General features: G+C 42.7%; 1 protein-coding gene and 1 pseudogene across 1 annotated transcript in view; one reads left to right on the top strand and one right to left on the bottom strand.

The window, feature by feature from the left end:
- Positions 1–23,575, bottom strand: part of LOC100976543 (CEA cell adhesion molecule 6) — a 910,921-nt gene that overhangs the window by 174,222 nt on the left and 713,124 nt on the right. The window lies entirely within an intron of this gene.
- LOC134729629 (AN1-type zinc finger protein 5-like) lies at positions 10,272–14,143 on the top strand (annotated as a pseudogene).

Below are 23,575 nucleotides of genomic sequence, written 5' to 3'. Positions count from 1 at the left end.
CTTTATGGACTTGCCCTGAATTCTTTCTTGTGCAAGATCCAAGAACCCTCTCTTGGGGTCTGGATTGGGAACCATTTCCCATAACATCTTCCAGAGAACCACGAAGGGACAATACTGGAGAGACCCCCGACTCCAAAGGAAAATTATCCACGCAGCACCAATTGGCTGACTCTGGGTAAGTGCTGGGGTACATTTTATCCTGGGTAAAGGACAAAGTTGGGTTAGAGGCCCAACCTGAAAGGGTTAGAATACCTCCTAAGACATAGCAGGTTGTGCTCGCTTCAGCAACACATATACTAAAATTGGACTGATACACAGAAGATTAGCTAAAAATTTTTATATATTAAAAGAGAAAAGGAAGGAAAGAAGGGAGGGAGGGAGGAAGGAAGATGGGAGGGAGGGAGGAAGGAAGATGGAAGGGAAGGAGGGAAAGGGGGAGAGAGGGAGGGAGGGAGGAAGGAAGGAAGGAAGGGAGGAAGGAAGGCAGGAAGGCAGGAAGGCAGGAAGGCAGGCAGGCAGGCAGGCAGACAGACAGGCAGGCAGGCAGGCGGGCAGGCAGGCAGGCAGGCAGGCAGGCAGGCAGGCAGGCATAAGGGGTTAAAAGGCCCATCACAGTAAAGGGCAAAGACGCTTGTCTGAACTTGGGTTAAAGGCTCAACTTAGGAAGGTCAGAGTCCCTCCTAAGACATAGGGAGTTAGAGGTCTCCCTTGGTAACACTGTTCTTGGTTAAAAATGGATTTGGTACTACGGGATGTTAACCACTATTCTCTTTGGATTAATCTGCCTTGCGCTCTTTGCTGAAGGCTATGAGTGATAGGATTAGGCATGTACAGGATTGTGGGACACAGGGAGCTTTTTTCTCCCTAAAGGGGGAAACTTGAGAGCCAATGAGACTACCAGAAAAGATCCCTTCAAGACTGACGATCAGCTGCCTGAACATTTGATCCAGTGTCGCTGCAATGGGTGGGTCTTTCCCTGGCCCCCCGAGCTCCTTGCCTCCCCTGCCCTGCTGCAGGCAATGCTTTTCTCCCTCTCCCTTCCCTTTCCTCTCTCTCTCTGTGCGCAAACCAGTTGAATGCATGGTAAAAATCACTTTTTATCTCCTCTGCAAAGTTTTCATTACTGGGAAAAAGGATTTATGAAGCTAATCTTAGGCTGTAACAAATCCAGTGTAATTTGTGCTATGAATTTGTCTTTCTGTGTCATTCTGTCATAAAAACAGATACCACAGGATAGAATGCAGGCCAAGGACCCCTGTAAGCCCTCTGTTCAAGCCACCCCAGAAAGCTGTTCAGTTACAAATTGCTGCTGGTTAATGAAACCAAAAAACAAAACAAACAAACCAAAAACCTGGATGAGGTTTCTCCTTCATCTTGTTTTATGTCCTTGGGAGTCTGACATTGTAACCATGGTACTTTCTCTTGGTCTCTGCCATCTGGAGGGCAGGAATTTGGGGGCTCATGTCACAGCCCTAAAAATTATCTTGAGCAGTTAAAAGCCTTAGCAAGTTCAAAATTGGCTGCTCTAGGCTCCTTCTGGGAAGAATAACAGAAACTGCCCAATGTTGTAGCTCAGTAGCTAAGATTTCATCTTTTCACAATGGTGGCCTGGGTTCAATTTCCAGCCTGGGGAATAAGTCCTTTCTGGTTTATTTGTGTGACCTTTACCATTTATTAATTCCTTTCCTCTCCATGAACAACTTCTTTTTTATTTTTTATTTTTATTACTTTTTGTTTGTTTGTTTTTGCCCATGACATAACCCTCAGGAGATCCTGAGAACATGTGCCCCCGTCCATGAACAACTTCTGGCTTCCCTTCTCAAATTTTCCTTTCTCTGTGCTACCTTTAGAGATTCTATATCTTGTAAAAACTGCTTACCAACTCTTTGGAAATACCCGGTACACCCACAGTTAAGTCATAACCTTAGTTAAAACTTATTGGTTTCATCTGGGAAGTTACCTTTGGTAAAGTCCAAAAGCCAGAAATATTGGCTGTTTGTCTTAACTAGAGTCTAGTAATAAGAGATTTGGTTAAAAGCTGGCTTAATTTAAAGCAGATGTCCAAGCTATGCATACGTTTTAAAGGCCTTTATGGTTTTTTTCTTGGATCTTACTTTTCTGGAAAAAACAAAAACAAAAACTTTTTCTTCCCGGACGACTGAATTCTCTTTCTCCAGTTTTTATTCTTGCCACCTTCATGCCCACATAAGAGGACCTAAGATAATTTCTAACAGCTGGGACTCCTTGGGAAAAACAGGGGTGACACAGACCCCATTTTGGGGAAACTTCTCTTTTCTTCATGGAACCCCAGCAATTAAAAGTGGACAGGCCGGACACGGTGGCTCACACCTGTAATCCCAGCACTTTGGGAGGCCAAGGCAGGTGGATCACGAGGTCAGGAGTTCAAGACCAGCCTGGCCAAGATACTGAAACCTCATCTCTACTAAAAATACAAAAATTAGCTGAGCATGGTGGCGGGCGCCTGTAATCCCAGCTACTTGGGAGGCTGAGGCAGAGAATTGCTTTAACTCATGAGGCGGAGTTTGCAGTGAGCTGAGATTACACCACTGCACTCCAGCCTGGGTGACAGAGCAAGACTCTGTCTCAAAAAATACAAAATAAAAGCGGATAGATGCCTCTCAAAATCTAAGGCTCTGTTCTGTTTTGCATTGCATTACCTGACATTTTGATTTTTGGGGGGTATCAGAAATTACTTTGCATTGGCCGGGTGCAGTGGCTCACGCCTGTAATCCCCGCACTTTGGGAGGCCGAGGCAGGTGGATCACCTGAGGTCAGGAGTTTGAGACCAGCCTCAACATGGAGAAACCCCGTCTCTACTAAAAATACAAAATTAGCCGGGCATGGTGGTGCATGCCTATAATCCCAGCTACTCGGGAGGCTGAGGCAGGAGAATTGCTTGAACCTGGGAGGCGGAGGTTGCAGTGAGCCGAGATTGCGCCATTGCACTCCAGCCTGGGCAACAAGAGAGAAACTCTGCCTCAAAAAAGAAAAAAAAAAATTACTTTGCATTATGAGAGAGCTTTTAGCCTCCATGTGTAATAACTAGGTAGGAAATATATTTAAGGGACGGCTAATGGCAGTTATGGGGGGATACTCAGCTCTTTGCATGTTTGGATCAGAGAAACATGCTCTCAGCCACCTAAAAGGTATGGAAACATCCGCAACTCCCACTGAGAGATAAGTCTCCCATGGGAGATGGGCTGATTACCTCTTTTTTGGGATCCAGGATCCAGTACAAAAATGGGTCCCTTGGCAGGGCGCGGTGGCTCATGCCTGTAATCCCAGCACTTTGGGAGGCCGAGGCGGGCAGATCACGAGGTCAGGAGATTAGAGACCATCCTGGCTAGCACGGTGAAACCCCGTCTCTACTAAAAATACAAAAAATTAGCCGGGTGTGGTGGTGGGCGCCTGTGGTCCCAGCTACTCGGGAGGCTGAGGCAGGAGAATGGTGTGAACCCAGGAAGGGGAGCTTGCAGTGAGCTGAGACCGCGCCACTGCACTCCAGCCTGGACGACAGAGCGAGACTCCATCTCAAAAAAAAAAAAAAAATGGGTCCGTTAATTCTTGGGGAATCTGTTTTGCCTTCCAGCTGTGTCTGCTTATTAGGCTCTAGAAACTGCATGCTTTCCTGGCATTGTTCTTTAAAAGGCTCCACCCTAAAGCCAGTCAGTAATTAACTTAACTTAAATCCTTAGAGAAATCTCCATGTGTAAGAGTGTATGTTTTTCCTAGCTGTCTTTTTTTTTTTTTTTTTTTTTTGAGACAGAGTTTTGCTCTTGTTTCCAAGGCTGGAGTGCAATGGTGCAATCTCGGCTCACTGCAACCTCCACCTCCCAGGTTCAAGTGTTTCTCCTGCCTCAGCCTCCCGAGTAGCTGGGATTACAGGCACCCGTCATCATGTCCAGCTAATTTTGTATTTTTTTATTAGAGACGGGGTTTCACCATGTTGGCCAGGCTGATCACAAACTCCTGACCTCAGGTAATCCACCCAACTTGGCCTCCCAAAGTGCTGGGATTACAGGCATAAGCCACCACGCCTGGCCCTGGCTGTCTTAACTGAACTGTTATTCACACCATTTTTCCTTGGTTTGAATAAAACATGAATTCTCTATTTTGTTTCATCTAAGAGTTGGCCCTTTGGAAGTGTAATTTAGTATTGCTTAGCTGACAATTAGGACAGGGGACAGAAGAAAATAGAAAAAAGGTAGAAAGAGAAAAAAACAGTAGGGGAGAGAGGTGTGAAGAAAGTTATGGATATGAAGATGTATTTTTGGTAAGGAAAGTTATAAAGAAAAGAAATATTATGTGAGAAAAGATCTTGTATGGTAAATCCTTGTCCTAAAGTAGAATGACTGATTATTTAGGAAAAAGGGAAATGTAAGACAAGTTAGAAAGTCTAGATGGTCTGTGTAAGTCATGATAGGGTTCATAAAATGGGAAAGAAAAACTTAAAAACTGGCAAATGAAAAATCTTACAACTATTGGTTCTGCTTCTGTCTGTGTATCTAAGTTTTGTTTTTTGTTCTTGTTTTTGTTTTTCTTGTCTGTGTATTTATATGTGTTGTGTGTGTGGTATTTATATAAAAAGCTCCAATTAATTGGCTTTAAGAAAAGTGCTGAAATCAAATATTTTGTCAGAAAAATAAAAACTTTAATGCCTTTTAGTTCACATGACTTTAGTAATCTTTATGAAATAAAGACACTTTTCAAGATTATTGGTAAAATAAAAACATCTTCAAAACTTAAGACATTTAGTCTAAATTAGGTAGGTCAAATACTATCTTTGCTAGACGGTTTAAGGTTATAAACTACTTCTTTGACTTTTGATACTTGTACAACTTACCTGCTTTGTAGCTAGATTCTAGGTAAGGCCTGGGGACATATGGAGTTATTCATGCCCCCAACTATGTTGGAAATAGTCAGACCTTATCTGCATTTCTGTCTGGTGTCCTAGGCTACACACCTGGCACATAAATAAAATTGCTTACTTACCAGGTCTTTCACCAAAAATAAAAGTTGCTAAGAGTTAACATTATAACATATGTAATTGAGACTACTAGAGAAACAGTTTTACATGCAAGGTATATAAGGAAAGTAGAATGTGTTTTTGGTAAAAGATTATAAGAAAGTATGGGGATGTGTTTTTTTCCCTAATTTAGAGAGTTAAAGGATAGGATAAAGCTGATGTTTGAGTAAGTTGTGAAAGGTTTATGAAAGATTAGTGTTGTAAAAGAAATTCTGTATGAGAATATACTGGCTAAAATTAAAGGGGTATTATTCAATTTATCTGTAAATTGAACATTGGAATAAAAGCATAACATGGCTTTCTTAGAGCATGGTTCTATTCTTTAACCAAAAAAAAAACTGTAAAGAGTTATAAAAGGTTTATAAGAATCTTACCTTATGATAAAACGATTAAGATTAGGCAGATTTGTGTATAAGATTTTTTTTTTTGGCCAGGCACGGTGGCTCACGCCTGTAATCCCAGCACTGTGGGAGGCCAAGGCGGGTGGATCATAAGGTCAGGAGATCAAGACCATCCTGGCCAACATGGTGAAATCCTGTCTCTACTAAAAATACAAAAATTAGCTGGGTGTGGCGATGCACACCTGTAATCCCAGCTACTCGGGAGGCTGAGGCAGGGGAATGGCATGAACCTGGGAGGTGGAAATTGCAGTGAGCCAAGATCACACCACTGCACTCCAGCCTGGTGACAGAGTAAGACTCCGTCTCAAAAAAAAAAAAAAAGATTTTTTTTTTTTTTAAGAGACAGGGTCTCGCTGTGTTGCCCAGGCTGGTCTTGAACTCCTGGGCTCAAGTGATTCTCCTGCCTCAGCCTCCCAAAGTGTTAGGATTACAGGCATGAGCCACTGCACCTGAACAGATTTGTCTATTAGGTTTTATTAAGAACTGGATTTAACATCAATATAGTACACTAACATAAAGGTGAGACTTGGCTTTCACTCTTGAACAAGATTTTTGTGTAATTTTTTTTAATGAAAGATTTTTGTTTGCCTTTTGAATAAACTACAGGAAAAAGAATGAAAGAAAAGAGAAAATTATTTGGAAAGCTAAGTCTTCCCTCTATCAATGAGTAAAGGTTTTTCCCCCCCCCTCCTTTTTTTTTTTTCAGGTAGAGTCTCACTCTGTCACCCAGGCTGGAGTGCAGTGACACAATCTTGGCTCACTGAAACCTCCGCCTCCCAGGTTCAAGCAAATCTCCTGCCTCAGCCTCCCGAGTAGCTGGGATTACAGGCGTGCACCACCACGCCTGGCTAATTTTTTGTATTTTTAGTGAGACGGGGTTTCACCATATTGGCCAGGCTGGTCTCAAACTCCTGACCTTATGATCCGCCCACCTCAGCCTCCCAAAGTGCTGGGATTACAGGCGTGAGCCACCATGCCCGGCCAGGTTTTTCCCTTTTTAAAATCTTTGAGTTATCATTTTGGCTCAATGACTTACAGTGTGCTGGGATTCTATTTTATATCAAGTATTTTAAACCTTTAATATTTGAAAACTTTCCAAAATCAAATTATAAGTTGCCTTTTTCTGACCTGATTAATCCTTTAGATATCAGGTACCCTAAAGTCCAAAAGAGACATATTTGGCTTATTTGGTATATTAAAATCATACAGGAAGCACTGTCAAATATGAAATAGTGTTTGGCTTTCTTTGGGGTGTATTTGTATAAATGTGTTATTGGTATGTTTTCCAAAATTATGCTATACTCCTATAATACTGATATGACTTAGTGTATATTATCAGTAATAATTATAATTGTTTTGTAAAATTGTTGTATGCCACAGAAGTAACCATGACTGCCATAATTTTTGTCATCCACAGACAATTGTTGTCTTATTTTGATCCTCTTTAAAGGGCAGTTTATAATCAGCTATAGGACTCTGATGAGTACTCTTAAATGCAGGCCTTTGATAACTTTGGAAAGTGTGCCATTAAAATAGAGAAGAAAGAACTTCAAAGACTCTCTTGGAAAACTAATGTGTACATAAATGTTGAGTGAAACAGGAACTAATTGCATAGACTGAACTAACAAAAGATGAAAATAATCTTTTTATGACTTTTTGCCTAAAACATTGCTGATCCTTTCTGTCTTTTCAGGGTCAAGAATATTTTTCTTTTGAGCTATTTACAGCTTTTAACAAGTAAAATATATTCCTATAAAGAAAATTTGGAGCATATTTCTTTCTCTCTACCTCATTTCTCCAAAATTTGGAAACTGTAAGTATTCTCGACTATGGCAATATTTGCACAAGTACAATAAGAATCTGTTTTCTTTCGTAACAGGACACCATTGGAGACAATGGTTCTTTTATGAAGGCTTTGACTGGAATGGCATGCCAGGTACAAAAAGACTACTTTTAAGGAATCAAAGTTGACTTACAGAGTCAGAAAAAGCCCCCTGGGAAAACTGGCCCCGTGCCTTGTCTACGCAGTCCTTGTACAGGGATCCTGACCTGCGGTAAGTAAAGAATGTCACTTTCTAAAGAATGTCACTTTTTTTTCTTTTTTTTTTTTGAGAGAGTGTTTCACTCTGTCACCCAGGCTGGAGTGCAGTGATATGATCTTGGCTTACTGCAACCTCCGCCTCCCAGGTTCAAGTGATTCTCCTAACTCAGCCTCCGAGCAGCTGGGATTACAGGCATGTGCCACGATGCCAGGCTAAATTTTTTTTGTATTATTAGTAGAGACAGGCTTTTCACCATGTTAGCCAGGCTGGTCTCAAACTCCTGACGTCAAGTAATCAACCCACCTCAGCCTCCAAAAGTGCTGGGGTTACAGGTGTGACGACCACACCTGGCCAAAAATGTCACTCTCTGGCCCAGGAGTCCCAATTATCCTGGGAAACTGAGAGGAAAGAAATGTACCCAATTCATACGAGTATTTGAAGGTACAAACCCGTGGCTAGGATCAGTGCTTTAAAAGCTCTAATCTGAGATTCCTTATGGAACAAAGTTCCATCAAATCCAATTTAAAAACAGCCTATATGGCAAATAATTACTCTTGCTGCACTTTATACAAATAATCAGACCTAGTATAATAAGACTAAAACTTAGTTTGCAAATAAATGAGTCCTACCATGATTTGTTTTTAATAAAAATGGAAATGAGAGAAAAATTATTTTTCAAAAACCGTGATACACCTGTTATTAGATTCTAGTCTCATCTGTTGAGTTTTTTCTGCAATTTAGACTGACTCTGCTTCTTCCTGTGAACCAACCAGTGATCTCTGGCTGCTGCTCAGAAGAAACAAAAGGGGAAGGTAATGTAAAAATCTGGATCAATATTTTAATTCTGGGCATGTATTGGAATCAGCCAGTGACTGTATCACCTTGGTTCCAACAACTGCCCCATTCATGAAAAGCTTTCTTATTTAGTTCACTTGGAATAATTTTACTTATTTCACTTTACTTTTGTGGAATATATTGCTGTCATATTCTTTGTGTAAAAATGCAAGATAAGCTTATTCAATGTTTTCTTAAATTGAGCACTTATTAGTCTTTCAGATATCACCTTTTGTCAGAACTCAGAGTTATGAAGGGCCCTCACCATACTGAGGCTTTCTGACTGAGCTCCTCTCTACCCTGGATACAAGAGACCCTAATAGGCAGGAATATCATTGCCCCTAGTCAGCCTAAAGAAGTTACAGTGGATGGATCTTTGCCCCTCTGCAACCCTTAGGATTAAAGATCCCCTTGTAAAAAGGAGGGGGGAAATATGTCAGAGGTGTTTGAACCAGAGCAACTCCATCTTGAACAGGGTCTGGGTAAAATAAAGCTGAGACCTGCTGGGCTGCATTCCCAGATTAGGCATTCTTAGTTGCAGGATGAGATAGGAGGTCAGCACAAGATACAGGTCACAAAGACCCTGCTGATAAAACAGGATGCAGTAAAGAAGCTGGCCAAAACACGCCCAAACCAAGATACAGATGGAACTGACTTCTGGTTGTCCTCATTGCTCTTTATACATTAATTATAATGTGTAACCATGCTAGAAGACACTCCCACCAGTGCCACGACAGTTTACAAATACCATGGCAATGTCTAGAAGTTACCCTAAATGGTCAAAAAGGAAAAGGAACCCTCAGTTCCAAGAAATCGCCACCCCTTTCCTGGAAAACTCATGAATAATCCACCCCATATGTAGCATATAATCAAGAAATAACCACAAAAATATCCAACCAGCAGCCCTCAGGGCTGCTCTGCCTATGGACCAGCCATTCTTTTGTTTCTTCTCTAATAAACTTGCTTTCACTTTACTCTATAGACTTACCCTGACTTCTTTCCTGTGTAAGATCCAAGAACCCTCACTTGGGGACTTGATCAGGACCCCATTCTGGTAATAATATGACCCAACAATTGCACTCCTAGGTATATACCCAAGAGAAATAAAAACATGTCTATACAAAAACTCATACACAGATGTCCACGGCTGGGCTTGATGGCTCACCCCTGTAATCCCAGCACTTTGGGAGGCTGAGGTGGGCAGATCGCTTGAGCTCAGGAGTTCAAGACCAGCCTGGCCAACATGGTGAAACTGCGTCTCTACTAAAAATACCAATATTAGCTGGGTGTAGTTGTGTGCACCTGTAATCCCAGCTACTCAGGAGGCTGGGCCAGGAGAATCATTTGAACTGGAAAGACGGAGGTTTCAGTGAGCCGAGCAACACTCCATCTCTTAGAAAGAAAGAAAATGTTCATAAGCAGCATTGTTTGTAATAGCCAAAAGCAGAAACAACTCAAATGTCCACCAACTGATGAATGGATTTACAAAACGTGGTATATACGTATAATGGAAGATTATTTGGCAATAAAAAGAAACGGGGCTGGGCACAGTGGCTCACACCTATAATCCCAACAATTTGAAAGGCCAAGGTGGGAGGATCGCTTGAGCCCAGTTGTTTGAGACCAGCCTGGGTAATACAGTGAGACTTCATCTGTATAGGAAAAAAATTTTAAGTAAAAAATAAAAAGAAATAAAGTATTGATACATGATACAACATGGATAAAGCTTGAAAATATTATGCTAAGTGAAAGAAGCCAGTCACAAGAACACATATTATTCCATTTATATGAAATATTGAGAATAGGCAAGTTCACAGAAACAAACAAGTAGATTAGGGTTCCCAGGGGCTGGAGAGAGGAGGCTGAAGGGTGGGGTGAAAAAAGGAGCAATTACTAATGGGTATGGGGTTTCTTGTTGGAGTGATGAATGTGTTCTGAAGATTGATTATGGTGACAGTTCCACAATTCTGTGACTATACTAAAAATCAGGCACTTGTTCTTCAAGTCACGCACTTGGGTGTCTTCCAAGCATACTTTCTCTTTTTTTATTTTCTAAAGACTTTTAAAAATAAACTTCCAGCCAGGCGCGGTGGCTTACACCTGTAATCCCAAGCACTTTGGGAGCCGAGGTGGGTGGATCACCTGAGGTCAGGAGTTGGAGACCAGCCTGGCCAACATGGTGAAACCCCATCTCTATTAAAAATACAAAAAAAAAATTAGCTGGGCGTGGTGGCAGGCGCCTGTAATCCCAGCTGCTCAGGAGGCTGCGGCAGGAGAATCATTTGAACCCAGGAGGCAGAGGTTGCAGTGAGCCGAAATCACACCATTGCACTCCACCCTGGACGACAAGAGCAAGACTCCATCTTAAAAATAAAATAAAATCCCTTTGGCCATGGGGATGGTTGGAACTCAGACCTGGCAGAAAAATATGGCTCAGGAGACTAACCAGACCCCGGGGCCCATGCTGTGTAGCACAGGATGTGGCTTTTATGGAAATCCTAGGACAAATGGAATGTGTTCAGTTTGCTACAAAGAACATCTTCAGAGGCAGCAGAATAGTGGCAGAATGAGCCCAATGGGGACAGCTAGTGGTTCCAACAGTCCTACCTCAGATCCTGCATCTGTACAGAGAGCAGACACTAGCTTAAACAACTGTGAAGGTGCTGCTGGCAGCACATCTGAAAAATCAAGAAATGTGCCTGCGGCTGCCTTGCCTGTAACTCAGCAAATGACAGAAATGAGCATTTCAACAGAGGACAAAATACCCCAAAAACAGAGGTGTGAGAGCCAGTTGTCACTCAGCCCAGTCCATCAGTTTTTCAGCCCAGTACTTCTCAGAGTAAAGAAAAAGCTCCTGAATTGCCCAAACCAAAGAAAAACAGATGTTTCATGTGCAGAAAGAAAGTTGGTCTTACAGGGTTTGACTGCCGATGTGGAAATTTGTTTTGTGGACTTCACCGTTAACTCTGACAAGCACAACTGTCCGTATGATTACAAAGCAGAAGCTGCAGCAAAAATCAGAAAAGAGAATCCAGTTGTTGTGGCTGAAAAAATTCAGAGAATATAAATTACTTCTTGTGAAGAGACTGAAACTTTGTTTTTATTTTAATATATCATAGGAAAACATTAAAGAGCAGATGCATGGCCATTTTTTAAATAAATAAATAAATAAAAATAAAATAAAATAAAATAAACTTCCACTCTTGCTCTGGAAAAAAATCATTGAGGAATATACTTTAAATGGGTGAATGGTATGGCATATAAATTATATCTCAATAAAGCTTTTTTTTTTTAAGAAAAAAAAAGAACACTGAAGCCTGGATAAAGACTGTACCAGCTGGACAGAGTTTAGATTCAGTTGTAATATCCCATAAGCCCATCAAGACCCATAGCCAACCTGTAAAACTGCAATAATCTGAACTTTGACTTTACTTTTTAAAAAAAAAACCTAACATCGAAGCCTAGGACCCCATTTTTGGTCATTCCCTACCAGCTTTGTACCACTTGTTTAATTGATTTAATGGCAAACATAGCCAAAGTAACGATGTGTATTTACTGAGCATCTATTATGTGATAGCTACTTTTCTAGGACCCAGGATTCAATAGTGAGACATGTAGTCCCTGCATACAAAATGCTTACAATACATTCACCAGGTAATCTTGAGAGGGCATGGTAAGCGCTACACAGGGGTAAGTACTGGGTACTTCAGAAGCATGACCTGGGGTTGGGGTGTTAGCATAGCATAGCACAGAAGAAGGGATGTCTAAACCAAAGATAACTAAAGTTGATAAGAAAGAGGCGTAACAGGAGCATTCTAGGCAGATAGAATAAGTACAAAGGCCCAGATACAATAGAGAACAGGGGTATTTAAGGAATTAAAGTATGTGTTGTGTACCTGGAGTACAAGAATGGGGGAAAGGTGGGGGCAGGATTAGCACAGATGAAGCTGGAGAAGACTGAGTTCTTTTAAATTTTTAATATAACAACAACAAAAAAAGCTTGGGGGCCCTATTGAAGAGATCAAAGTGCATCCTGAGGGCAACAGAGAACCATTTAAAGGGCTTTAATATTAGGGAAAATGTGATTAGAATTTTGTTTCATACATCCACTTCACCCACACTGCAGAAAATGAATTAGAGTGGCATGGAATTAGACTGAAGACAAAAAAGTGGAATCAGAGAGAAGGCTGCTGCAGTGATCTAGAAAAGGAAATAGCTGAATCAGTAGTGTGAGTAAGGTTGGAAAAAGAAGTGGACAGCTTGAGAGATATTTAGCAGGTAGTATTGTCAACACTGAGTGATCGACTAGATGTGGGGGTGATAAAAGAGTAATCAAAGATGGTGGCCAGATTTCCGGTGTGGATCATTGTGGGGTACCATCCACTGAAATTTTTTTTTTAATTTTTTGAGACAGAGTCTCACTCTGTCACCTAGGCTACAGTGCAGTCATGTGATCACAGTTCACTGCAGACTCAACCTCCGGGGCTCAAGCAATCCCGACCTCCTGAGTACCTGGTACTATAGGCACATGCCACCACGCCAAGCTAATTTTTTTTTTTTAAGACATGAAGTCTCATTATGTTGCCCAGGTCACAGGCATGAGCCATCGCGCCCAGCCATCTCTGTCTCTCTTTAAATAGAGATGGGGTCTTACTCTTTGCTTGATCACAAACTCCTGGACTCAAGCAATCCTCCCGCCTCAGCCTCCCAAAAGTGCTGGGATTACAGGTGTGAGCTGCTGCACCTGGCTAAAATTTTGTTTTAAACAATCAAGTTTAGAGGCAAGATAAGTTCAGTTTTTTTGGACATGTTGCATATTCAAAAGCAGATGTCCAATAAACTGTTGAGATATACAATTCCAGAGAGATGGAGGGCTGGGTGCAGTGGCTCACACCTGTAATTCCAGCACTTTGGGAGGCCAAGGCAGGCGGATCACTTGAGGTCAGTAGTTTGAGACCAGCCTGGCCAACAAGGCGAAACGCTGTCTCTACTAAAAATACAAAAACTAGCCAGGTGTGGTAGTGGGCACCTGTAATCTCAGCTACCTGGGAGGCTGAGGCAGGAGAATCGCTTGAACCCGGGAGGCAGAGGTTTCAGTGAGCAGAGATCATGTCACTGCACTCCAGCCTGGGCGACAGAGGGAGACTCTGTCTCAAAAAAAAAAAAAAAAAAAAAAGAGAGAGAGAGAGAACGAGAGATGGAGGACAGGCACAGTCGCTCACACCTGTAACCCCAGCCCTTTGAAAGGCTTAGGTAGCTGAATAGCTCGAAGCCAGAGGAGTTCAAGATCAGCCTGTGCAACATAGCGAGACCCTGTCTACCAAAAAAAAAAAAAAAAAGTTTTTAATTAGCTGGGCACAGTTGGCCAGGCGCGGTGGCTCACACGTGTAATCCCAGCACTTTGGGAGGCTGAGGTGGGCGGATCACAAGGTCAGGAGATGGAGACCATCCTGGCTAACACGGTGAAACCCCATCTCTACTAAAAATACAAAAAAATTAGCTGGGCGTGGTGGCGGGCACCTGTAGTCCCAGCTACTCGGGAGGCTGAGGCAGGAGAATGGAGTGAACCCGGGAGGCAGAGCTTGCAGTGAGCTGAGATTGTGCCACTGCATTCCAGCCTGGGCAACAGAGCAAGACTCTGTCTCAAAAAAAAAAAAAAAATTAGCTGGGCACAGTGGCTCACACCTGTATCCCAGCACTTTGGGATGCTAAAGTGGAAGGATTGCTTGAGTCCAGGAGTTAAAAGTTATAGTGAGCTATGATCGTACCACTGCATTCTAGCCTGGGCGAAAGAGTAAGACCCCATCTCTGTTTAAAGAGAGAGAGAGATGGCCGGCGTGATGGCTCACGCCTGTAATCCCAGCACTTTGGGAGGCCGAGGCGGGCAGATCACAAGGTCAGGAGATCGAGACCATCCTGGCTAACACAGTGAAACCCCGTCTCTACTAAAAATACAAAAAATTAGCCAGGCATGGTGGTGGGCACCTGTAGTCCCAGCTACTCGGGAGGCTGAGGCAGGAGAATGGCATGAACCCAGGAGGCAGAGGTTGCAGTGAGCCGAGATCACACCACTGCATTCCAGCCGGGGCAACAGAGCAAGACACCATCTCAAAAAAAAAGAGAGAGAGAGAGAGAGAGGCCATTCATCAGGTATCAGTTATAACTGAAGTCACAGAGGGAACATGAGTATATAGAAAGAGAAGAGGACATTAGGACAGAACCCTAAAGACCAATGACATTTAAGGAATGGAATGGACACATCAGAGAAGGTGGTAAGGAAAACTCAAAAGGAACGGCCGAAGAGGTAGAAGAGAACCCAACAGTGTGAGGGCCAGAGCGGCAGTTCCAAAGCAAAGCACTGGCGGACTGTGGTAAGTGGGCTGCAACGCCAAGTAAAACAAGGGTGAAAGGGTCATTCTATTTTGCAACTGTGTCATCATTGGTGACGCTGGTAAGAGTAGTTTTGGTTGCACAACGGGAATAAATCTACTCTAGGATGCTCAGGAGTAGATGGGAGATAAGTAAATGGAGATAGTAACTATAAACTCTTTTTAAGTATTAGTTTAGGCCAGGCACGGTGGTTCAAGCCTGTAATCCCAGCAATCTGGGAGGCCGAGGAGAGCAGATCACCTGAGGTAAGGAGTTTGAGACCAGCGTGGCCAATATGGTGAAACCCCGTCTCTACTAAAAATACAAAAATTAGCCGGGCGTGGTGGTACATGCCTGTAGTCCCAGCTACTTGAGAGGCTGAGGCAGGAGAATTGCTTGAACTCGGTAGGAGGTTGCGGTAAACCGAGATTGCAACACTGCACTCCAGCCTGGGCAACAGAGCGAGATACTGTCTCAAAAAAAAATAATAAGCATAAATAAATAAATGTTTGTTTCTAAAAAAAGAAGAGAGTGATATGGTAGAAGCCAGTAAGAGAAGTAGAGTTCAAAAGGGGGATTTTTAAATATAAGACAGGCTTAAATATATTTAAATATTGAAATATTGAAATAGATGCAGAGTTTTTAGTTTCCTATTACGATCATGCTCTTTCTTCTAACTACTTCCTTCCTTCTCACAGGAAATTATTACTGAAATACCAAGCATTCAGCCTAGTCCTGCGGTTTGCCGCATAGAATGCCAGTCACTGAGTCAACAAGTATTTCCAGGAAGGAGGGCTTGAATCCAGTGCTGCGGTGAAGGACAACAGGAGATAAAGTCTCAGATCAATCTCTGACAGACTGAAACTGGGGAGTTTATATAGCAGGGAAGGTGGGAAAACAGAAATTAGGGAGGGGTAGGGAAGCAGTCACGATGGATGAGGAGTCTGGTATCTCATTGTCTGGGTGTGAGGATCTGATGGGTTTCAGTTCCTTGCCTGAGGGTAGGTTTCCTAAGGAAGGAACTCAGATGAGACAGATACAAGTTTAGAGTTCTAAGACTAGGGAAGGTCAATTTCTATGTTTATTAAAAAAACCTGTAAACATTAGTCCTGTGGGACAATTGCGCTGGTTTCAAAATCTGGAAGGGAAGAACTAGCTGAAGATAAGACAGATCCTAAGTATTTTAAGCCAGACCAGCTTCACGACAGATTTGATTTATCAACATTTCAAACATAATGCCTCCATACCGCATTAAAATCTGCTCTCCTATAACCAGGTCTTTTCTCTGCTTATGACCACATATAATATAAAACTACTGATTTGCTCATCATCTTTTAAACAAATCATATTCTTCTAAAATAGGACTTTCAAAACTATAAATAGTTGCTAACTTAGAAAAATCCAGTGGAGACTGCTAATGGTTTCCTTCTTTCTCTCTTCCTATGCTAGCAGTAGAATCTCCATTGCTACTTCTGTGGGAGTGCTTGTTTGTTAATGTTTTGAGAGAAACTGTGGTGTTTTTTTTTTTTCTTTTTTTTTTTTTTTTTTGAGACAGTCTCTTGTTGCCCAGGTTGGAGTGCAATGGTGCGATCTCCACTCACCGCAACCTCTGCCTCCCGGGTTCAAGTGATTCTCCTGCCTCAGCCTCCTGAGTAGCTGGGATTGCAGGTATGTACCACTACGCCCAGCTAATTTCATATTTTTAGTAGAGACGAGGTTTCTCCATGTTGGTCAGGCTGGTCTCAAATTCCCTACCACAGGTGATCCGCCCTCCTCAGCCTCCCAAAGTGCTAGGATTACAGGCGTGAGCCACCGCCCCTGGTGAAACTGGTTTCAAAGATGGAAAAGGGAAGAATCTGTCAAAGCAGTAAGCGCACAGGAATGCTAACCCTAGGACTGACTCCAGGTAGGGTTGAGTAACTCCCACTGGGCAGTTACTCAAAGATTTTACCCCCACTCTGCCTAAAATTTTCATCCCACTTTATTAAACTACATGGTATTTCATCCAATTCATCTAGCAAATGATTCTGAGAAGATTACAGAGCTTTCAGCTATACATGAATCACTTGTACAAACTACTTTTCCCTCACCACCCAGCTTCCATCTAACACACTGAGTTGGGAGCTTTAATGGGAATGGGTAGGATTGGGAAAATGACTCAAAAGCAAAGGAAATTTGGGCCAAAAGGAAATTTGGGCCATAAATGAGGAAGAAGATAGGCCTGGATCAGATATTAAAGTAGAGGGATAAGGGTAGCATCAAAGTCCTATATACCTTAAATCTTAGAAGAGGGAGAAGAGTTCATAAAAAGGGTTCAAGAGATGAAAAGATATCAAAGGTAAGCATCATTTTTAAAGTGTGCCTCATGTTAATCCTGTGCCAGGAATGGTAGATAGGACTCTTTTCCCTTCCCTGGGATACTTCTAACATTTAGAACCCAAGTGTAGTAGGGTTCTCCAGAGAAGCAGAACAAGATGTGTGTGTGTGTGTGTGTGTGTGTGTGTGTGTGTGTGTGTATAAAAAGAGCTTTATTATAAAGAATTATCTCACAAAATTATGGAGGCTGACAAGTCCCAAGAGCTTCAGGGTGAGCTGGAAAGCTAGAGACCCAAGAGAGCCAGTTGTATAGTTTCAGTCCAAAGGCCAGCAAGGCTCAAGAGGTGATGATTCAGTTTGAGTCTGGAGACAGGAAGAAGTCAATATCCCAGTTTGAAAGTGGTCAGGCAGGAGGAATTCCTTTCCTCAAGGGAGGATAAGTCTTTTTATTCTATTCAGGCCTTCAACTGATTGGATGAGGCCCACCCATATTAGGGAGAGCAATCTACTTTATTCAATCTATCAATTTAAATCTTAATCTCATGCAAAAATATCTTCACAGAAATACCCAGAATAGGCTGGGAGCAGTGGCTCAGGCCTGTAATCCAGCACTTTGGGAGGACAAGGTAGGCAGATCATGAGGTCAGGAGTTCAAGACCAGCCTGGCCAACATGTAGAAACCCCGTCTCTACTAAAAACACAAAAATTAGCCAGGTGTGGTGGCATGAGCTTGTAATCCCAGCTACTCAGGAGACTGAGGCAGGAGAATTGCTTGAACTTGGGAGGTGGAGGTTGCAGTGAGCCGAGATCACGCCGTTGCACTCCAGCCTGGGCGACAGAGCAAGGTTCCATCTTGGGGGAAAAAAAAAAAAAAAACACCCAGAATAATGTCTGACCAAATCCCTGGGCATGTCATGGTCCAGCTAGGTTGACAAGTGAAAGTAACCATAACACTAAGTTAGTAATACAGCTCAGCCACATTGTCCATTCAACATTTACAAAGACCTGTGCTAGACACTCTGGAATACTCATAGCTAAATTACATATGATTCCTTCCTTCTAGTGTAAGAATGATAACCCATATATAATTCTAGGTAGAGAGCATTAAGTACCACAAGGGGGTCTAAAAATTGAGATGACTTCGGTAGGGAGAGATTATTTTTTCCATAAGGTTTCATGAAAAGCATTTCAGCAGGGCACTGAAGAATGATGACAATGGCATAAAGGAAAAAACATTCCTAACGAAGAAAGGAAACATCAAAAGACAAAGAATCAGGAAACCATGGCAAGTCATGTAGTTTAACTGTTATTTATTTATTTATTTATTTATTAATTCATTTATATTTAGATGGGGTCTCACTCTGTTGCCCAGGCTGGAGTGCAGTGATACGATCTTGGCTCACTGAGGCCTTGACCTCCTGGGCTCACAAGTGATCTTCTCACTTCAGCCTCTCAAGTAGCTGGAACTATAGGTGTGCACCACCATGCCCAGCTAATTTTGTTTATTTTTTGTAAAGACAAGGTCTCAGCCAGGCGTGGTGGCTCACGCCTGTAATCCTAACACTTTGGGAGACCGAGGCAGGCAGATCACGAGGTCAAGAGATCGAGACCATCCTGGCCAACATGGTGAAACCCTGTCTCTACTAAAAATACAAAAATTAGCTGGGTGTGGTGGTGCATGCCTGTAGTTCCAGCTACTGGGGAGGCTGAGGCAAAAGAATCGCTTGAACCCAGGAGGCGGAGGTTGCAGTGAGCCGAGATCGCACAACTGCACTCCAGCCTAGTGACAGAAAGAGACTCTGTCTCAAAAGAAAAAAAAAAAAAAAAAGACAAGGTCTCTCTACATTGCTCAAGTTGCTCTAGAACTCCTGGGCTCAAGTGATCCTCCCACTTTAGCCTCCCAACGTGCTGGGATTATAGGTGTGGGCCACCGCACCCTGCCAATTTTATTCTTTTTTTTTTTTTTTTTTTTTTTCCAGAAACAAGTTCTCACTCTGTCACCCAGGCTGGAGTGCAGTGGTATAATCATGGCTCACTCAGCCTTGACCTGCTGGGCTCAAGTGATCCTCTCACCTCAGCCTCCCAAGTAGCTGGGACAACAGGTGCATGCCACCACACCTGGCTAATTTTTTAATGGAGATCTTGCTGTGTTGCCCAGGCTGCTCTTGGACTCCTGGCCTCAAGCAATCTTCCTACCTTGGCCTTCCAAAGTGTTGGGATTACAGGCATCAGCCAGTGTGCCAGCCAAATGTATTTTAAAGTATATGAGGAAGAACAAAAGCGATTTGTATAACAGTAGGTAGCAAAAAGAATTCAGAACTTCCCAATCTCCCCAGTAGGTCTTTCTAAAAACCTTTGGCCCAGAATCTTTCTGAAACTGTCTCAGTTCGACTGCTAAATACTTCTGGGAAGTAACTTACTTCCATTCTGCTAATTCCTGCCATTTCCTAGAGTTTCCCTCCTTCTCAGACCTTAGATATGCCCAGTACCCCATTAGGCTCTAGATTTAAAAGGCTTTTGAGGGGGAATCTGAGCACCTAATCAACATTTACAGCATATTTCATGAAACATATTTCAAATACAAAACATGAATTTCAAATTCATGAAACAAATATCTATCATTGCCTAGTATGTATCATGTATTGTGATAAGTCCAGGGACTACAAAAATGAATAAAAATATGTTTCCTGCCCTAAAGGAACCCACTGTCAACATTGGAACAAAGACTCTTCACAAAATGGAAAATGCCTATGGAGACATCTTGAGATGAGTCAAACATATCTTCTGGCTGGGCACGATGGCTCACGCCTGTAATCTCAGCACTTTGGGAGGCTGAGGTAGGGGGATCATTTGAGGTCAGGAGTTCAAGACCAGCCTGGCCAACATGGTGAAACCTCGTCTCAACTGAAAATACAAAAATTAGCTGGGCGTGGTGGCGCACGCCTGTAATCCCAGCTACTCAGGAGGCTAAGGCAGAAGAATTGCTTGAACCCAGGAGGCGGAGACTGCAGTGAGCCAAGATCACACCACTGCACTCCAACCTGGGCGATTGAGTGAGACTGTCTCAAAAAATATATGTGTGTGTGTGTGTATGTGTGTGTGTATTTGTGTGTGTGTGTGTGTGTGTGTATCTTCCATGTCAGTTCTAACCAAGAAAGCAATTTTGCCTGATTTGTGACCACAGGAAAAAGGGTGCTCACTTTACTTTCAAATCAGTGCCCCAGTCACTGTTAGCACAAGCCACAGCAGTGGAGTAACCAACACATGATGTGATGTAAAATGCCTTCTATTTGCCTGGTGCTATGGCAAGTACTACAGGCAAGATCTGTAAAGATGGAAAGGGGCATCCCAGAGAAGAAAGCAGCAATCACAGCTAACGCAACTTATCCTGCTTCTGGGCTTCATCTTCCCCTAACTCATTGATTCAATCTGTCCTCCACTTTGACAGTCAAAGAGATCACCCTAAAACACAAGTCTGCTAATGTCAATGATACTGCCTTTGGAAAAATTATAACAGCGAAAAAAATATGGCAGTAAGAGATCTTATCTAACCCATGCTCCCCCATCTTGCCTTTCCCTTAATCATTCCTATGCTTAGGCTAAACTAACTTTGGGAGACATTTAGTTTATAGTTTAAATGATAAGAAACCTTCCCCAAAACTCAACCACCTTTGTAAAGCTAATGAAAGGCCATCAGGCTAGAGGGAGGAGAGGAACCTGAATTCTGCTAAGCTGTAGACTGGTCACCAGATATGTCCTGCACATAACATCACTGTTGTAGATTGGCCTTTTGAGATATCTTTTCAGGTTATTTGCATGTCTGACACCCAGAGCTCCACCTGGACCTGCCAGCTCCACTCCTGTGGCCCTAGCCAGAAGCAACTCGCTCAAGAGAGCAGCTTCAAGATCCTATGATTTCATCTCCACCCAAACCAATCAGCAGCAAGCACTCCAACCCCTTCCCCCAAACTGCCTTTGAAAAACCTCTAACCTGGGGGGAGGGGGGAGGGATAGCATTTGGAGATATACCTAATGCTAAATGACGAGTTAATGGGTGCAGCACACCAACATGGCACACATATACATATGTAACAAACCTGCACATTGTGCACATGTACCCTAAAACTTAAAGTATAATAATAATAAAATAAAATAAAATAGGAAAAAAAGAAAAACCTCTAACCTATGAGCTGAAGATGAGGTTGATTTGAATAACAACTCCATCTCCCATGTGGTGTGGCCAGCCTTGTGTCAATTAAACGTTTTCGTCCCACCCCATAAACTCTTTCTTTACTGCAATGCTGTGGTCATTATTTGTACAGCAGGCAGGAAGAACCCGTTGGGTGGTTACATCAATACCCTGCCTAAAATCTAGGTGTAGTTCTCCATCACCTTGAGGATAAAATCTAAACTTCTTCACCAAGCATACCAGGCTCTTCGTAATCTGGTCCCTGATTATTTCTAATCACTGTGCCTGTGTACTCTCTGTGACAACAGGCTCAGCTACTTGCAGTTCCCTGAACACATCACTGACTGCACTCCCTCACATCACAGACTTTGCGTGTATTGTTCCTTCTCCCTAGACGGCCCTCCTCTCAATTTCTACTCCTCTTTCAGAACTTAGCTCTTAAAAATAGAAAGAAAAGAGAAGAAAAGGTTTCTCTGTTCTCAGCATTCTCATCCCAGGATGAGTTAGTAAGCCCTCCCTTATGCTCCTGTAACACTTGATTTGTCCTTTAATCATAACGCTTGTCATTCTTTTTTTTTTTTTTTTTGCGACAGAGTCTCGCCCTTGTCGCCCAGGCTGGAGTACAATGGCACGATCTCAGCTCACTGCAACTTCTACCTCCCGAGTTCAAACAATTCTCCTGCCTCAGCCTCCCAAGTAGCTGGGATTACAGGCGCCCATCATCACGCCTGGCTAATTTTTGTATTTTTAGTAGAGATGGGGTTTCTCCATGTTGGCCAAGCTAGTCTCAAACTCCTGACCTCAGGTGATCCAACTGCCTCAGCCTCCCAAAGTGCTGGGATTACAGGCATGAGCCACCGTGCCTGACCCATGCTTGTCATTCTGTTCTGTAACTGTTTGACTTGTCTCCTTTATAAGACTATGAGCTCCTTAAGGGCCACCATGTTTTTATTTCCATTAATACACTTAGTACCTAATATAGTGCTTAGTATCTAGCAGGCATTCAGGAAACTACATGCTTATTAAGGAATTCAATGAATGAATAAATAGCACCAAACATTTACTGGATTCCATGTGTGAGGCACATGGTGAAGTCTTAAACTTAATCAATGTATTGAGTTTGTGAAAGGAAAATAAAATCTTGGGATCCCAAATTCACTATGCCAAAGGCAAAAGTTAGGCTTGGGAACTGAGTCATGCAGAAACTGCCTTCTTTTTGTTCCTAAACAGATAGCTGTAATTTCACAGGCTTACATTATCTTATGTAAAATGTAGATCTATTGAGCACTAGATAAATGCATAATTGACTTCCCCTCCATTCCTTTCTTTTCACATGTAAAATGTGAATTCACTGAGTGCTAATCAAAGCCTCCCAAGAATGTAACTGTTTGCCTCACTGCCTACCCTCCCCTTTCTTTTTCTTTCCTCCTCCTCCTCCTGCCTGTTCTTTCTCCTTTAAATATTGAAGTCCTCGGCCGGGCACGGTGGCTTACGCCTGTAATCCCAGCACTTTAGGAGGCCGAGGGGGGCGGATCACGAGGTCAGGAGATTGAGACCATCCTGGCTAACACGGTGAAACCCTGTCTCTACTAAAAATACAAAAAAAAAAAAATTAGCCAGGCATGGTGGCGGGCACCTGTAGTCCCAGCTACTCAGGAGGCTGAGGCAGAAGAATGGCGTGAACCCGGGAGGCGTAGCTTGCAGTGAGCCCCGAGATCGTGCCACTGCACTCCAGCCTGGGCAACAGAGCGAGACTCCGTATCCAAAAAAAAAAAATATATATATATATATAAAATATATATAATACATAATATATATATAATATGTATATACAGAAGTCCTCAAAACCCTCTTTGGAAAAAGCAAGGCCACAGATCCTACTGCAACATGGCTCTTTTTCTCCAGGTGCATCTTCAGCATCCTCAACCTTGGCAAAATAAACCTCTAAATTGATTGAGATCTGTCTCAGGCACTCTTTGGTTTATAGGTGTCTATAATACAAATAGTATCTGGCCAGATACTAAAAAAATCAGTAACTCCAGATGCAGTGGTTCATGCCTGTAATCCTAACACTTTGGGAGGCCAAGGTGGGAAGATCACTTAAGCCCAGGAGTTCAAGACTAGCCTCTGTCTCTACAAAGAAGAAAGAAGAGAGAAGGAAGAAGGAGGAGGAGGAGGAAGAGGAGGGAGAGGAGGGGGAGGGGGAAGGAGGAGGAGGAGGAAGAATAGGAAAAGAAAAGAGAAAGGAAAAGAAAGAATGAAGAGGCCTAGATTTGAGGGGGGGGGAAAAAATAAAAAAACTCTGAGAAAGCACCTGCCTAACCTCCCTCAGGAGACTCTGGTGAAAAGCAAATGTGATAATACCTGTGAAACTATT

The sequence above is a fragment of the Pan paniscus genome, chromosome 20 (assembly GCF_029289425.2).
Source record: "Pan paniscus chromosome 20, NHGRI_mPanPan1-v2.0_pri, whole genome shotgun sequence".
NCBI classification, from domain to species: Eukaryota; Metazoa; Chordata; class Mammalia; order Primates; family Hominidae; genus Pan; species Pan paniscus.
Note: the sequence above shows the minus strand (reverse complement) of the source record. Positions and strands in the feature narration are given on the sequence as shown.